Source organism: Cupressus sempervirens, chromosome 3 (assembly GCF_028749045.1).
Source record: "Cupressus sempervirens isolate cs-2001-9-10 chromosome 3, ASM2874904v1, whole genome shotgun sequence".
NCBI classification, from domain to species: Eukaryota; Viridiplantae; Streptophyta; class Pinopsida; order Cupressales; family Cupressaceae; genus Cupressus; species Cupressus sempervirens.
In genome coordinates this window covers 21209272-21227222 of record NC_143120.1, presented here as the reverse complement: position 1 = coordinate 21227222, position 17951 = coordinate 21209272, and the positions used below count along the sequence as shown (strand labels likewise).

Genomic DNA, 17951 nt, shown 5'->3' with positions numbered 1-17951 from the left:
CCCAACAACTGTTATGAGCTTGGCCTCAACTAACCAATACAAGGAGGTTAAATTGTCTTATGTAATGTGGTTTACAAAGTTATTACTAAGTTGATTTCTGAGAGACTGAAAAGGTGGCTTCCCATAATTATCTTAGAAGAACAAGGTGGTTTTGTTGCTGGCAGACAAATTTTGGATGGGGTGGTTATTGCTACTGAGGCTATTCACTCTATGGCTACTTCAAGGGAGAGAGCAATGTTTGTTAAGCTAGATATGGCTAAGGCCTACAATAGAGTTAAATGGAGTTTCCTAAGGAGTATTCTTCTTTCTTTTGGATTTAGCTCTGACTGGGTGAGTTGGACTACAAGTTGTGTTACTTCTGCTTCTTTTTCTGTTCTTATTAATGGTCAACCTTCTTAGCTATTTGGTGCTTCTAGAGGCCTCTGCCAAGGTGACCCTCTCTCCCCATATCTATTCATCATCATGGCCGAAGGCTTGGGCAGAATCATTAAGTATCAGGTGTCCCAAAATTCTATTCAAGGCTGGCAGTGGGGTAATGACTTACCTTCTCTTTCCCATCTTCAATTTGTTGATGATTCTTCTCTTGTGGGTCTTGCTAGGATCAAGGAAGCTGAAGCCTTTCGACATGCTTTGGACATTTATTTGGCAGCTTCAGGCCAGAAAGTTAATGAGCACAAATCTTCCATTTACTTTTTTAACACTCCTGATTCTATTTAGCACAGGATTGTTGGTATCCTACAGTTTCAGATTGGGTCACTTCCTTTGACTTATCTTGGCATTCCTATTGCTGTTTCTAGGCAGCCACATCTCTTCTGGAAAAATTTGATTACCAAGCTTCAGGATAAGGTAAATCATTGGACTCATAGATGGCTTTCTACTGCTACCCAGGTTACTCTTCTTCAAGCTGTTATCCAAGCTCTTCCTAATTATAGAAGCATGGTTCAGGCTGCTCCTATTTACTTTCTCAAGGAGTTTGATGCTCTTTCCCGACAATTCCTTTGGAGTGGTAATTTGCGTAGTACTAAATGGAGTTTGGTTAATTGGGCAACATCAACTTTGGGCTTGTATTATCACTCATAAATATTTTTATGGTGCTGATCCTTGCTCTGTTTCTACACTTTCTCTTGAAGGTTGTGGCTCAATGGTTTGGCATACTTTGAAGACAGGTGCGATGTTGGTGAAGAGGGGTCTGTTCTGGATATGTAAAGGAGGTTCTCAGGCTTTGTTTTGGTTTGATGCTTGGGATGGATTCCCTTCCATTTTATCTGTGTACCCTCATCTTCAGTCTCTTTGTGACTCTTTTCTTGCTGCTGGATGGGATAAAGTGGCTCATTACAAGTCTCCTTATCAATTAAGACTTGTTGTTGGTTACAGATGGAAGCATTCTTCTAATTGGCCTCCTAGAGGTACAGATGGAGATCGTCAGGAGCTTTCTCAAATTTTGGCCTCTAGAGAGTGTTCCTCTTTGCTTGGTCTAGATGTTTTGGCTTGGGGCGGTACCTTGTCTAGTAAATATCATGTTTCTGCTGGGTATCAGGAGATAACTAGACAATTATTTGGGGATGATGAGGTCCCTTGGTGGAAGCAAGTTTGGAATAAAGTTTCTTGGTCCAAGTGCAATTTTTTCATGTGGCTAGTAGCTCACAACCGTTGTCTTACCTGGGATAATCTTTGTAAACGGGGATTTCAAGGCCCCTCTTATTGTGTTTTGTGTGGTAATGGAGAAGAGTCTGTCTCCCATCTATTTTTCCATTGCTCCTATTCTACTCAAATATGGCACCTTTGGTGGAGCGCTTGGGGTTGCTCTTGTAGGCATGCTTCCTCTTTGCCTGAGTTCTAGGCCCGCTTGGGCAGTGCTCCCTCCAAGTCTTCTTCTCTCCATGCTGCTTGGATTGCTAGCCCATCTTTCATGCTTTGGCATATCTAGTTGGAGAGGAATCGTCGCATATTCCAAGATGTTTGGCTTGGTGTTTTGCATCTTTGGTGGAAGATATCACATTCTCTTCAGGAAACTATTCTTGTGAAGTGTGAGCTTGATGGGGGTATGGATCCGGTTGATCAATTTTCATCTTCAGGATGGGGCTGCAGCTCAAATGTTTCTTTCTATGTCCAGGCAGCTTCACCATCCGAGGAAGGGTCGGGTTAACCGGGATGGGCATTGGACTCCTCCTCCCTGTGGAGTTCTGAAAATTAACACTGATGGTTCTTCCCGTGGGAATCTTGGCCCTGCTGGTATTGGGGGAGTGGCTCGTTGTAGTTCTGGGGATGTTAAATTTTTCTTTTCAGTTCATGAGGGTGATTACACTAACAATCTCATGGAAGCTCAGGCTATTTTATATGTTGTGGAACAGTGTTGCTTGCGAGGATGGAGTACGATTATCTGTGAGTCTGATTCCTAGGTGGTGGTGAACATGCTTTTTTCGTAGGAGCTTGAGGATGTTAGTTGGCAGCTGGCCACTGTTGTTAAGCAGATTATTCTCTTCTCTACTTCTTTTCAGTTCATTAGGTTCACGTATATTCCTCGTGAATGGAACAGAGCTGCTGATTGTTTAGCCAAATGGGCTTCTAGTCATGATCCAGGTTGGAATATTAGGGATAGAAGGCAACTGTCCTTTGAGACGGTGCAAGAATTTGATGATCCCGTTGCTCAGGATCGAGCTCCTTGTTGTATTCTTTTCTGTCTTAATAAATTTTTACCCCTCTTTTCTCAAAAAAAAAATATTAATTATTTAGACAGAAGACAAAACTAATCTATCTGCTGTCCATAGATAAAAAGTAATGTGATATTATGATTTTGTTCCCACAAACTTTCCTCCTATTTTCCAGGAAGAAAACAGTCTGAAAGCTATACTAAATTTCCAGTGTTTTTGTTTTTCTTAAATTGACTCCAGACTTATATTTGAGGGCTGTAAGTGGGTCAAGGCACTGGGACGACAGCTTATTTAAGCTAACTTTCCTCTCATTTTCCACATTTTTCATTTGGCGTGTGAGAAAAAACCTTTTTTACCTAACATGATTCTGGACTCTGCAAATAATAGACAAAAGATTTTAACTATGGAAGGTCCCATATGCACGCTGCAAAAATTGCGGGGCAATTTTTTACCTTGTACAGCTTTGATGATAGATTCAAACTAGTCTTAACCCTAACATACTCGGGAAATTGTATAATTCCCAAACATAATGTTTTTTTATTTTAATTTTCATGTATAGGAGCCTGAAGAAAGTCCTTGACTAGCCCATCAAATCTTTGCTGAAAACCATACAAACTAATCCCGCTGGCCATTCATGTCATGGAGGGAACTTCGTGGAGGACTATTCCAACTGCGCCATCTCCAACGCTTAGACTTGAGTTACAGTACCCTCTTTCCTCCTCTTGCTATCCCTTCACAGCTTTACAAGCTCAGCAATTTGAGGTTTTTAAGGCTTAAGCTTGTATGTCTCTAACTTTGTTGGCCAAATTCCAAAAGAGCTCGCTAATCTCTCTGCCTTAACATATCTTGATTTTACTAATAATTATTTGAATGGTTCAATCCCAATCTTTCCAAACTCACACATCTTAGTCTAGGCAGAGATGTTTTAAGTGGCAACATCCCAACATCTTTGGGTAATCTGTCGAACCTGACATATCTTGATCTGAGTTCTAACTATTTGAATGGTACAATTCCTACCCTCTTGGGTAAGTTGTCAAAGCTCAGGGAACTAAACCTTGGTTTTAACTCTTTGAGAGGCACCATCCCAACATCTTTGAGTAAGCTATCAAAGCTCACATATCTTGACCTGGGACATAACTCTTTAAATGGTACAATCCCAACTTCTTTAGACAACCTCACCAAATTAACAACACTTGATCTTAGACATAACCAGCTCACCGGAACTTTCACACTTTCCTTTTTTGATAGAACCCATAATATTCAAGAGTTATTTCTTTCAAGGAATATGCTGACAGTAAAAGTCAATGCCACTTATATTCCTAATTTTCAACTTGAATCCATAGGTTTAGGTTCTTGTAATATAGAAGGGGACTTTCCAGCTTTCATTTCAACACAATACTTCTTGGGCTCACTAGATTTGTCTCAAAACTCTCTTAGTGGAAATATTCCTGATTGGCTATGGGATTCTATGCACCTTTCTTATCTCAACCTATCTTGTAACCAATTGGTAGGTAATTTACCATTGAAGTTGTTGGGTTTCGAAAATAATTATCATGTAGGCTCAACTATTGATTTGCACGATAATAAGTTACAAGGAAATATTCCCCTTCCTCTACAAAATGTGAATATCTTGGATCTTTCAGAGAATCTACATCACGGACGCATTTTAATAGGAATCGGTAAATATGGACAAGATCTTGGATTTTTGTCACTAGCAAAAAACAATTTTAAGTGGTGTCATTCCACATTCTATTTGTGAGGCAAATAATTTAGAAGTTTTGGATTTGTCAAATAACAAGCTTAGAGGTAAGATTCCCTCAAGTTTATACCAATGGTCTATGTTGTCCATGCTAAATCTAGAAAAGAATGATCTCAAGGGCACAATTCCAAACATATTTGGGAACTTGACTCGTCAAGAAACATTGAAACTAGGTTTCCATGGGCTAAATGGGAAGATACCATCGTCTCTTAGAAATTGTACTTCTTTGGAAATCATAGATTTTAGGAATAACAATATGCATGGGGACATTTCTACTTGGATTGAAAGGTTGCAAAGGTTTCACATCCTAATACTGAAATCAAATAGATTTGTTGGTCAAATACTCTCTGAATTATCAAAACTACAAAAACTTCAAATATTGGACCTATCAAGAAATAAATTTTCAGGCCTTTTTCCAAGTGGCTTTATGATCTCGATTGCAATGGCAAATGAGACAGAAAATACTGGAACTCTTGAAATTATACGTGATAGTGGCATTTATATAGATAGTATAATCATTAAAAACAAAGGACAAGACATGGAGTATACAAGAATATTGAGATTAGTAAAATGTCTTGATCTATCAGACAACAACTTAATAGGTAAAATGCCTTGGGATATTGAATCCTTGAAAGCATTGATAATTCTCAATGTTTAGAGAAACCATTACAGTGGTGAGATTCCAAAATCCTTGGGTAGCATGGTACAGCTAGAATCACTTGATATTTTAAGAAATGAATTTGATGGGATGTTTCCCATTGAATTGATACATCTTACATATTTGGGCTACTTTGATGTTTCTCATAATAATCTATCAGGAATGATACCACGAACAAGACAAATGATATGATGACATTTAATGTCTCATCTTTTTCCAACAATTTAGATCTATGTAGCCTGCAAATCAATGTGTCATGCTCAAGAAATCATCCTGTTTCTTCCAATGATGAAGAAGAAAATAACGAAATGTTGCAAGAAGATATGTAGTGGGATGTGGGAATGGGAATGGGCAGTGCACTTGGATTTCCAGTTCTGATTTGGGTACTTCGTTTAAGAAAATGTTTGAGTACAAAATGTTTCAGAATAATGGACGACATTACTTACTGCCTTTTCCAAGCAGTCAGAAAAAAATTGTTTAATACAAGATAAAAATGTTCTTCTGATCTTCATCTCCTTTACACTGTTTATTTCACAAATTTTATTTTTTCTGTTAATGATTTTCCAATTAAATTACAGATGTTATTTATATTGACAATGCTTTTGTATAATAGCTTAAAATTGCATTTTTCAGATACGATAAAGCTAGTCTTTATGTGTATTCTGCCCAGGTTTCAATTGAAAGTGTACAATATCATGTTGTATATATTAGACCAGACACTAACATTCACAAGTGGAGTATATTTTTGTCCTCAATAAATCTAGTTTCCTCTTGTTGAAAATAGGAAAGTGCACAACAAATTCATACATATCATCAATTCTGTGACTGTCGAGATTCAGAATTACATAGGTACGGAGAAAAAGTTCAATTAGCTGAGAAAAAAAATCAAATTTCTCATTCAACCTACTTGTTACTTAATTCTGATTTTTCATTGCGTTTCTCCATTACCATATTGGTTCCACATTATGAGTGCTGAGATGGATTTGCAGACTTTCACCATACAAAAGAAAACTAAAATTTAAGAAAAGCTTATCATGAAAGTTCTGACTTGTTCTGTTCAGTCAATAAATTGTGTTTTTGAGATTTATATGTCATTAGTGTATAGTAGCACTCAATTTGCAGCAATTATATCTCTCCTTTATATCTCCATTTGGATAGGATAAACTTGAAGACTCTGTTTCTCATCTACTTCAGGAAGCGCTACAGTTCAATTAGAGGTGTGTCTAATTTGACTGAATATGTTGTTTAATTATAGGATTATTCCCGACTGTTGAAGTATGATATGGTTTCAGTGTGCAGGTTTTCTAATCAATTTTTGTTGCAAATTTTAAGTGGAGCTCGGTACCATAGCCACTCTACCAGAAATACATGGTACTCACTTTGCATTGGATAATTACTTCTTCTGGTTTTGGTTAACAAGAAATCTTTATGAATCCTATTTGTTCCATGACAGTTGAGGCATAAATTAAAGGGCTTTCTATGGATGTGCAACGAAGGCAGCTTATAATGGGTAGTTCAAAGTTTACGAGGCATGAATCAGAGAAAAAGTATGTCCTTTCCACAACATCATTCGAATGTTAGGAATTGAAATGAAGGTGTCTTGAAATGAAGGAACTAATAAATTGAAGTCAAACACAGAGTTTACAGAAATAATTAACTTTGTTTGCAAACAATTCTTGTGGGCAATTTTAGCATCTATGATTTCTTGAGTGCATTTTCCATGTTGTCAGTATCTGATATCTTAAATTGGCAGAATTTGCTGAATATTTGAAAATAGGTCTTTGCTGAATGCTTGACATTGTGTGCCTAAGAAAGCGGTTTTGGTGGGGAGAGCACAAAATCCATTTCGGAGCTGATTTGAATGGTAATAAGAATAATTTCAATTTTTATATAAAGCCTCAAGATGATTAAAAAAAGGGCCTGTTTCAGATATTAGATAGTGGTAGCCCTAATAAAATGCTAATTATTATTCGGTTAGCATTACAGAATAATTATCAGAAGTTACAACTGATAGAAAGATTGTTGAGAACAAGAGGAAGGATTTTGGATCCATTATCTTCAATTACTCCTGGGCTATTTGTTCATATTCCCATAGCTACTCTTCCAGAAATACCAGGTACTTACCTTGCATTTGATAATTACTTATTGTATTTATATGATAGCTGAGGCACCTTTTTAATGAATATTATTTTTAAACTGATGGAAAGGAGGTATTGCTTAACAAGAGTTTTATGAATAGTATTCGTTATGTTACAAGCATTTGACACTTTTAAATTGGCAGATTTTGCAGAAAAATCCAACAGGCTTTTGCCGAAACACACAACTCATGGCATTTTCAGAGCTGATTTCAATGGTAAGAATAAATCCACTTTTTATATCAAGGCTCAAGATGTTCAAACGATACGCATGTCTAACTATTTCAGGTACCCCTACTAAAATGCTAATTGTTGTTCATACAGAATTAACAGCAGAAAGTAATATTGTTAGAAAGATTGTTTAGAACAAAAGGAAGGATATTGTTCCCATTCTCTTCAGTTGTTTGTCTGGGATAGCAACTGTATAGAGCATATGAAAGGTAAAGACAGAACCTTCATTCTCATCACAATGCAGGTGATAAATGCTTAAATTCCACAAAATAGTTTTACAGAGTATGGGATTTCAGATTTTCAGTGAACAAAAATGATCTGATTCATCAAAATATATTACTAAAGATGTTCCCTTATATAAACGGTACGCCAAATTCAAGGAAAGAAGAAGGGTAAATGTCTTAGTCTCAGTGGATGTTTCCAATCACAAGTGGAGTGACATCTATCCAGAAACTCCAAGCAAGAATCTTTATGGGTGAAGAAATTCCAAGGCAACAGAAATATACGTTACAATTATGGTGTTGTTTTTAACACGTTCAAAATTTGATGATTATATTCTATTGAAAACTTAACACTACAGATGTTTAATTTAGAGTTTTCTTAGCTACCATAGCCATTGGGGCAACACAAGATCTAATATCATCCCATTGGGATCATTTGGATCGGTCTCCCTAACAGTCTTGAATGTGAACAGAGCGATACCTGGAGCAAATGGATTGCAGAATGCTGAAGAACAAATCTTATATTTCAATAACAGTAAAGCCGAAGAGAATTTTCTTTCTTTTCATAGTAACAGTTTCAAAGTTTCTTTACTTCTGATGATCCTTACATCTCCCATATTTGATTGCAATTTGGCTTTATTTATAAGATTTCCATCCCTTCTGTATTAAGGGTAGCGACCCCAAGAATCTGTTGTATAAGGAAGATTTCCCACCTTTTCTTCGCAAGCGGATCAAGAGGACACTTCCTTTTGCTCCTTGAAATGAGCATAGTAGCATTAATACATGTTTGCATAGTTAAGCTCATATTTTCTTATGTTATTTCATTTATTCAGTTGTTTACAATTGGTGCTATATTATGATGTTTGAAGATATATAAATGTTTCTATGAGTCTATGTATGTTCACAGATATTACTTAATTTGACATGGAGAATATTGATTTCTAAACATGTATGGAGATTCAATTACATCATATTTGAATTGCATATTTAATAAGTAGCATTGAATAACTACAACATTCTAGTAATAAAATGAATAAGGAAAAATAGGCATGAAGAACACAAGAATGGAAGAGATGAGGATCACAGATCTAATAATTCAGTTTTCTTCTAGAACTTGAGAAAAATAATTATATCCAACATTCATAATTGTTCAACAATTGTATAATCACCCTATCAAAATTGGCAATTTCAAATAGATGGCCAAAATTAGACTTTTTGACTTCCATTCCTGAATCAAAAGTTGCCGCAGTATTTATCATGGATGCAAAGTGTAACAAACATATTTTTAAATCTTTTTGCAAATCACACCTTCCCAATGTGGAGGAATTTTTTCCCCAAAAGATGTGAATGTTTACAAACTGAGTGAAAGCCCCTTCATGAATGAATTGTTGTAACCCAACTTTTTGCTACACGAGCTAAGAGCCAGAAAAATAAAAAATCATGCCTTAAACTATCTGAAAATGCTTTTGAAACATGTCATGTCTAAGTTGCCTAGATATGAAATTTATGAAAATAATTTTCAAATGTAATCATCATAAATTTAGAGTTATTACTTAGTAGTTGTGATGTAAAGGGGATGGATACAGTCCAAAACTGTCTTAAAATATTTTAATCTTGCAATCTTTTTCTAGAAAATTCTAGAATTTGTTTGTGGAAGTTTTCCACTTGTTTATATCTTGGAAAAGAGTGTATAAAATAACAAAAGGTGCCCTGTCCATAGTAGAATATAGGAAGGCCATTTTTAGAGCATAGTTAACTTGTTTTATGACTTTTATGGGGGTCTAAACTAAGAGACAAAATTATGGACGAAATTGCTATTTTAATTTAGTTGTTTTTCCATATTGAAAATGTAAATGTCAAAAATGGGTAACATGTGGCATGGTAGTTTTTTTCATGATTTTGTAAAATCACAAGTGGTTTTCAGGTTGTAAAATCACTATAAAATGAGGGCTTGGGGAGGTGTTTGTAAAATTGAGTTCAGTTTGCAAGATTGGTGCTAGAAGGAGTCTCAATGAGTTCAAGTTGTGGTGATGCGCTCTTGTAAGAACTTGCATTGCAAGTGTATTGTAATCATCTTCGTTTGATAATACATTGTGCGGGTTTTAGAGGGTGGAGTTTTTCTCCCAGAAGAGTTTCCCCACGATAATCACTATGTTATGTGTTCATTGTTATTTTGATTATATTATCATGCATTTCTTCAGATCTCTGCAATAGTTAGTTGAATTTACATAATTGTCCTCTCAAAGATTAGTGTAGGAAGCGATTTTGCACACCTTTGCTTCCTTACAAGTGGTATCAAAGCCTAGTTAGTTTTGGTTCTATTTGTTGGGTACAAGATTTTTTGAGCTAATCAAGGTTTGAGTGGGAGCTTGTGCAGAGTATTTCATTTCTGTGTTGCAGGATTGAAAAGATGGCAAGCATGTCAGGGAGAATCGATGTTGAAAAGTTTTCTGGCACAAACTTTGAGATGTGGAAGCTGAAGATGGAAGATCTGTTGACTGATCAAGATCTATGAGATGCGATTGATGAGAAAAAGCCGAGACCCACAGATCTAGCTGCACAATATGATGTGATAGACAAAAAAGCTAAAGGTCTCATCATATTGTGTCTTGCAGATTCGATTCTAATTAATATCCATGAAAAACCTACCGCGAAGAAGCTTTGGAAAAAGCTAAGTGAGATTTATCAAGCAAAATCACTTGTAAACAAGATTTTCTTGAGGAAGAATTTGTATTCCTTGAGAATGGATGAAGGTGGACAAATTTTTGAGCATCTGGAAAGCTTTAATATGTTGGTGACTCAGTTGACCTTAGTAGGGGTGCCATTGGGTGAAGAAGAAATGTGTCAAATGTTGCTATGTTCATTGCCAGACTCATGGGATAGTCTTGTGATGGCTAGAGGGAGCACTTCAATTGTCTTGAAGATGGAGGATGTTGTTGGTTCTCTACTATATGAGGAGATGAGAAGGAAGATCTCTCTAAATGCCAAAGAGGCTTTGAGTGTTCGAGGAAGATCAAAAGAAAGAGGCAAGAATGAAAAGCAGCTTAGCCATTCTAAGTCCAAAAATAAGGGGAGATCAAAATCTCCTGATAAGTCCAAGGCAATCTGCTAGAATTCTGACAAACCTAGACACTTTCGAAAGGTCTGCAAAGAGGACAAGAAAAAAAGAAGAAGAAGCAAGATTCTAATTCTGAGTTTGAGAAGGAAGATGGAGATGCTTTTATCATAGCCTTGGCCACTAATGTAGGTGAAAATGCATGGATTAATAGACTCAAGTGTATCTTTCCACATGACTCCTAATAGAAACTAGTTTAGTAAGTATGAAAATTTTGATGGTGGTAAGGTGTATTTGGGTGATAACTCAGTACTTGATATTGTTGGTCGTGGAAGTATTCATGTAAAATTTTCTAATAGTAGAATTAGAAGATTTGATGGTGTCTTGTATGCATGTACAATTTTTTGAAGCAGGTGTAAAAATGGTGAGACATGCTATGGTAATAGCAAGAGGAAGTAGATTGGGTACATTGTACCAGCTTGATGCATGCACAATTGAGTGCAATAGTACTTCTAATAAGATTGTGAAGAAGACTACTCAGTTGGAGAAGGAGAAGATTTCTCTTTCAACAAATGGCCGTGGTTTTTGGGTACCCAAGGGTGCTTTGTCTACCAAATCAAAGTTTCCTACAGAGAAGACCATGTTATGGCACCAAAGACTCGGCCACATTTGTGAGAAGGGTCTATGGACCTTGAAAAATAAGAACATTGTTGATGGGTTAAATGAATGCAATCTTGAACTTGATTTTTGTGAGCATTGTATCTATGGTAAACAAAACTGCATTTAGTTTTACTCAAGTTCTCATAAGTCCTAATGTATTTTGGATCTAATCCATTTGGATGTGTTTGTTCTATTTGATATTCTTTCTATTGGTAGATTAGTTTATTATTATTTTTTTATTGATGATTTTAGTAGAAGAACATGAGTTTATTTCCTTAGGAGTAAAGCTGAAGTTTTCAGTCATTTTAAAGAATTTAAAGCAATGATTGAATTGCAGACTGGAAAGAAAATAAAATGTTTGAGAACTAATAATGGTGGTGAATTTTTCTCCAATAATTTTGACACATTTTGTAAAGATTGTGGTATTAAAAGAGAGAAGAAAACTCCATATTCTCCACAGCAGAATGGAGTTGCAGAAAGAATGAATAGGACCTTGATGGAGAAGGCTAGGAGTATGATGAGTAGTGTTGGACTAGACCAAAAGTTCTAGGCCAAAGCTATAGCCACTGCCTGCTACCTAATAAACAGGTCTCCTACATCAACTCTTGTTGATAAGATGCCAATGGAAGCGTGGATGGGCCACAAGCCTTCACTTAGACATTTAAGAGTGTTTGGTTGTGAGGCATATGCTCATGTGCCAAAGGAGAAGTGGACAAAATTGGACAATAAAGTTGTCAAATGTATCTTCATTGGATATAGTTATGGTGTGAAAGGATACAAGCTTTGGGATTCTATTGCACAAAAGGTATTTTATTCCAAAAGTGTTGTTTTTAGAGAAACTAAGCCTTTTTCTATTACAGTGTAGCCAAAGAAGAAAAGAAAGATGTGATTCAACTTCTTTCTACACATGAGAAAGTTGAATCGAGGCCCTTAGAAAGACGAGATGTTGAAGAAAGCTCTACAAGTTCTAAATCATCAAAGGAAGAGGGAGAACCTAGTCATGAACCTGAACCTCCTAAACTTGAACAAAATCTTGTTCAAAGATCTACTAGACAAAGGAAACCACCTGAAAGGTATGGGTATTCTCCTGATGATTGGAGATGCATATTTACATTGAATGTTAATATTGATGAACCGAGATCTGTACAAGAGGCTCTTGGTATGAATAATTCAGAGTCTTAGAAAATAGGCATGGATGAAGAAATGGAAGCTCTTAAGAGGAATCAAACATGGGACCTTGTACCATTGCTTGAAGGACATAAGCCTATTGGTTGTAAATGGGTGTTCCAAAGGGAGATGGGTTCAAATGGAAGCATTGAGAAATATAAAGCACGTTTTGTTGCAAAAGGTTACTCTTAGGTTGAGGAAGTCGATTATGGTGAGATTTTTTCTCCGGTAGCCAAAATGACATCCATTATATTTTTTCTTTCTATTGCAACAGCTTATGATTTAGAAATCAAGAAAATGGATGTGAAAACTACTTTTCTTCATGAAGATTTGGAGGAAGAAAATTACATGTCACAGCCATAGCACTTTGTGGTGAAAGGTAAAAGTCATTTGGTCTATAAATTGAAGAAATCCTTGTATGGTTTAAAACAAAGTCCTAGGATGTGGTACAAAAAGTTTGATACATATGTGTTGAGTTTGGGATTTGTACGATCTAAATTTGATCACTGTATATATTTCAAATCTGATGGTGATGATTTCCTGGTTATTGCCTTGTATGTTGATGATATGTTGTTTACTGGCAAAGGAAAAGGTTTGATTGCAAAGTTAAAATCTCAACTCTCAATAAAGTTTGAAATGAAAGATCTTGGTGCAACTAGGCACATTCTGGGAATTGAGATTATAAGAGATAGATAGAACATAAAGCTTTGGCTAGGCTAGAGTAAGTATCTTGGTACTATTTTGAACAGGTATAATATTCAGGATTCAAGACCATTGAGTGTTCTTGTTACTATGGGAACAAAGCTTTCTAGCTCATAGTGTCCCACATCCCCATTGGAGATGGAAGAGTGAGTCGAGTACCATATTAGAGTGCCATTGGAAGTTTCATTTATGCTATGGTCTATACAAGACTAGACATTGCCCAAGTAGTGGGAGTACTTTTCCATTATATGTCTAATATAGGAAGAGCACATTGAGATTTAGTAAAAAGAGTTTTTAGATACTTGCGTGGTAGCTCAGAGTACTCGATATGTTTTCATGGAATAGGAAACAAGCATTCCTTGGATATTCGAGTCTATGTGGATTCAAACTGGGTTGGTGATGTTGATAGAAGAAGATCCACTAGTGTATATGCGATTACATTATTTGGTGATGTAATCAGTTGGATGAGCAAGCAACAGGCTATGGTCACTTTGTCCACTATTAAGGTAGAGTATATGGTAGCTACTCATGCTTGCAAGGAAGGCATCTGGCTAAAGAGATTGTGTTCAGATATAGAGTTCAAACAAGGTGCAGTGACAATTTATAGTGACGGCCAGAGTGCAATCTGCCTAGTGAAGAACCTGACTTTTCATGCAAGGACTAAGCATATTGATGTACAATATAATTTTGTGAGAGATATGGTCGAGGATGGCAAGGTGAAGTTGGAAAAGGTAGAGACTTTGGTGAATGTTGATGATGCATTAACTAAGCTCATGAGCATAGAGAAATTTAGATGGTATTCAAAATCTATGTGCCTCTCTACCCCTAGTAATTAAGTCCATGATATTTTGGATCCCCTAACTCTTGAAAGGTGTTCAACAAGTGGGAGAATGTTGAGAACATGTGTCTCAACCTTGCAAACTTTTTTTGAAAAATTTCAGAATTTGTTTGTGGAAGTTTTCCACTTGTTTATATCTTGGAAAAGAGTGTATAAAATACCAAATGGTGCATTTTCCATAGTAGAATATAGGAGGGCCATTTTTAGAGCATAGTTAGCTTGTTTTATGACTTTTATGAGGGTCTAAACTGTTAGAGTAAATAATTAATATCTAATTATTTATTCTATTGCTTAAGTTTACTTAGGTCATGCATTTATTTAATATTTCATATTTAATGCATGTAGTGGTTAGTTGTTGACAACACGGGAGTTTGTTCCCTTCTTGTTGTCATCCTTATCTTCTACCTCCTTCCAGCTTGTTCTACAAGCTTCCATGAGCTCTTTATATTCGGGCTCTCTCTCATTGTATCATTGAACAACAACATCATTTCTTATTGTAAATACATTTCTCATTGTGTTTGCATTCATGGTGTCTCTCATGTCCGTTTAGGGTTTTTGCCCGTGCTCCATGCTCTTCCCTTCTATGGCTTCTCTTTGACAGGTTTCGCATGCAGGTGATCTTGGCGTCTTCGGAGTTGGCTTTCCTCAACTCCAACATGGTATCAGAGCCTCCCTGCTGCTTCTTGTTTGAAGGATTTTTGAAGCCGTGATTTGAAGTCACAAACCCTAGTTTGTTTGTGCAATTTTTCTTCAAATCAGGGGATCGGCAATTTTTCAAAGCACTTTGGGACCAAACGGACATCACCATTGGATCCGAAAGGCCGTTTGCAGTCAGGATTCATATAAAACTTGTCATTTTTGGAGACAGGGCAATTTTGGCGATTATTTGAGGCCTCCAGGAGTCTGCCGTACGGTCGTACGGACGCAGCGACGGATTTTTTTTTTTTTTAAATATATATTGGGGTGCACCGCCACCTCGCCACCGCGGGGCCACCACCGCGCCACCTGCGCATAGCCTGCAGCAGCCGCAGCAGGCAGCGCCACCCGCGAACCACCGCGGCCCGGCCGCCTCCTAGCAGCCGCCCTCCGCCGGCGGCGCCTCTCCAGTTCTCAGCCCGCGCTCCGCCGCGGCCCGGTCTCCTCTCGGTTCCGCCGCCCCTGCGGCCGCCTCCGCCCGCCCGCTCTACGCTACATCTGTAGGATACGTCAGCAGCTGCGGGGGTGACACGTGGCCTGGGCGCCACGTGGCACCTTGCCACGTGGACCCGCCACGTCACCCCTGCCACGTCAGCCACGTCTCACCCGTACTGCCACGTGGAAATGCCACGTGGCACTCATTTTTTGCTGCGACGGCCACCAAACCGTCAAATTTAATCGCTTGACTTGCTGACGTCAGCGCTGCATCAGTCCTTGCATGCACCTCTCCTGATTCACTTTTGGACCTACTTGTGGTTTTTTGGCCATAACTCTTGCATACGGAGGTATTTTTCCAATCTGAAAGAAGTGCCGGAAAGCTAGTTCTAAGATGAAGATTTTGGTGTAGGTATTTTTAGGTTTTGATGCATTTTTATTGCCTGTTTTTTCTGTTGAAGTCTGAAGACCTATTTTTGACTCCGGCATGCATATCTTTTACATCCCATGTCAGTTTTTTGAAAACTTTATATTTCTGGAAAGCTGGTTCTGTGTACTTTTCAGAACTGTAGTCTTTTTTCTTCTTTTTTGGCCTCTGCTCTTTCTATCATAGTTTTGGCATTTTTGCTCTATGGTGGATATTTTGAGTGTTTTAGGCCCGAGGATCATTTTCCTGGCATGGTTTGCTTTCTTTTCGGCTGTACTTTCTTTTGGTTCAGTTCTTTTTAATTTTTGATCATTGTAGCTATCTTTTTGAAGCACTTTTTATTCTCGCACTGAGATAAATTGTCACTTTTTTTTCGGGAGTCATGAACGTTGTTTTGAGTCAGCTGTGCATGCACTATTTCATAAAGCACCATGGGGGGGATTATTGTTTGCTGTTTTAGGCATTCTCCCTTTGTCAAGTGAGTGTCCCTTCCACAACATTAGCCCATGCAGAGTCAGTTAGACCGTGTCTTTATCGGTGTCTGTACCTCTTTTCCTCTTTCCTCGTTCTTGGTTCTTTGGCTCACCTTCTCAGTTGCCTGTCATCACACCCCGTCTGCATTAAGGGGGGGTTATGTTGTGTTCTAATACATCCATGGTTTGATGGTTCGATAGTGTGAACTATGTATTCAGTGGTTGATCCTATATACAAGGCGATTGCAGTGGCTGGCTACCTATGCATTTCGGTGAGATGGATCATCTACCATATAGACATGCTCAGTTCATGCCTTCTTCTTCCATGGAAGGTTCTTCAAATTAGCAGTTTGGCATATTTGCGACTTCTTCATGCTTCAGTGATGCTGCTTCTTCATGATCACTCTTTGTTCCTGTTTTAGGGGACATTTTCCCTAGTTGGAGACTTCTTTAGCTCTTCACTGGGTTCTTACCTCTTTTTGGGGGAGGGTTTTTCCCATGTGGTTTTCTCTCTTTCCTCGCTTACAGAGGTTGCATTTTCTTGCATTGTACTTGGGTACCTAAAATGGCCTCGTTTTCGGGACCCATTTTGCATTCATCTTAGTTTTGTGAGCTTAAGGCATTTCCCTAAGTTGCACTTAAGGGGGGGTGTTAGAGTAAATAATTAATATCTAATTATTTATTCTATTGCTTAAGTTTACTTAGGTCATGCATTTATTTAATATTTCATATTTAATGCATGTAGTGGTTAGTTGTTGACAACACGGGAGTTTGTTCCCTTCTTGTTGTCATCCTTATCTTCTACCTCCTTCCAGCTTGTTCTACAAGCTTCCATGAGCTCTTTATATTCGGGCTCTCTCTCATTGTATCATTGAACAACAACATCATTTCTTATTATAAATACATTTCTCATTGTGTTTGCATTCATGGTGTCTCTCATGTCCGTTTAGGGTTTTTGCCCGTGCTCCATGCTCTTCCCTTCTATGGCTTCTCTTTGACAGGTTTCGCATGCAGGTGATCTTGGCGTCTTCGGAGTTGGCTTTCCTCAACTCCAACATAAACTAAGAGACAAAATTATGGACATGACTACTATTTTAACCTAGTTGTTTTTTCCATATTGGAAATGAATGTTAAAAATGGGTAACATGTGGCATGGTAGTTTTGCCCATGTTTTGTAAAACCACAAGTGGTTTCTAGGTTGTAAAATCACTATAAAAGGAGGGCTTGGGGAGGTGTTTTTAAAATTGAGTTCAGTTTGCAACAATGGTGCTAGGAGGAGTCTCTCCACGTTCAAGTTGTGGTGATGTGCTCCTATAAGAACTTGCATTGCAAGTGTATTGTAATCATTTTGGTTTGATAATACATTGTGCGGGTTTTGGAGGGTGGGGTTTTTCTCCCAAAAGGGTTTCCCTATGGTACTGTGTTATGTGTTCATTGTTATTTTGATAATGTTATTATGCATTTCTTGAGATCTCTGCAATAGTTAGTTGAATTTTCATAATTATCCTCTCAAAGATTAGCATAGGAAGTGATTCCGCGCATGTTTTCTTCCTTATAAAAACTTCTTCAAACAATCTTAAGACAAAGAAATAGAATTTGTCAATAATTTTAAAAATGGATCTGCAACTTCAATCTTTATTTACAAAAGATAAAAACTCTGATTACAATGTGGTTTTCACTCATCAATGGATCGATGGATGTCAACATATGTCCATTAAAACTACTAAAAATTGCCAAACAAACTTGCTTAAGCTTCTTGCACATTCAAATATTCACTATGCACTACCATCACATTCTGTGACAATGTAACTTCAAACTAAAATGGGTAAATCTTATTTTGCTA

At 37.4% G+C, this 17951-nt stretch overlaps 1 pseudogene across 1 annotated transcript in view; it reads left to right on the top strand.

Annotated features, from left to right (window-relative positions):
- The first annotated feature begins 3270 nt into the window (after positions 1-3270).
- Positions 3271-17951, top strand: part of LOC149564543 (uncharacterized) — a 43145-nt pseudogene continuing 28464 nt past the window's right edge. The window contains exons 1-3 of the transcript XR_016361370.1: positions 3271-3847; positions 4064-4158; positions 7350-7421. The product of XR_016361370.1 is annotated as an uncharacterized LOC149564543 (transcript). The remainder of the gene's footprint in view (positions 3848-4063; positions 4159-7349; positions 7422-17951) is intronic.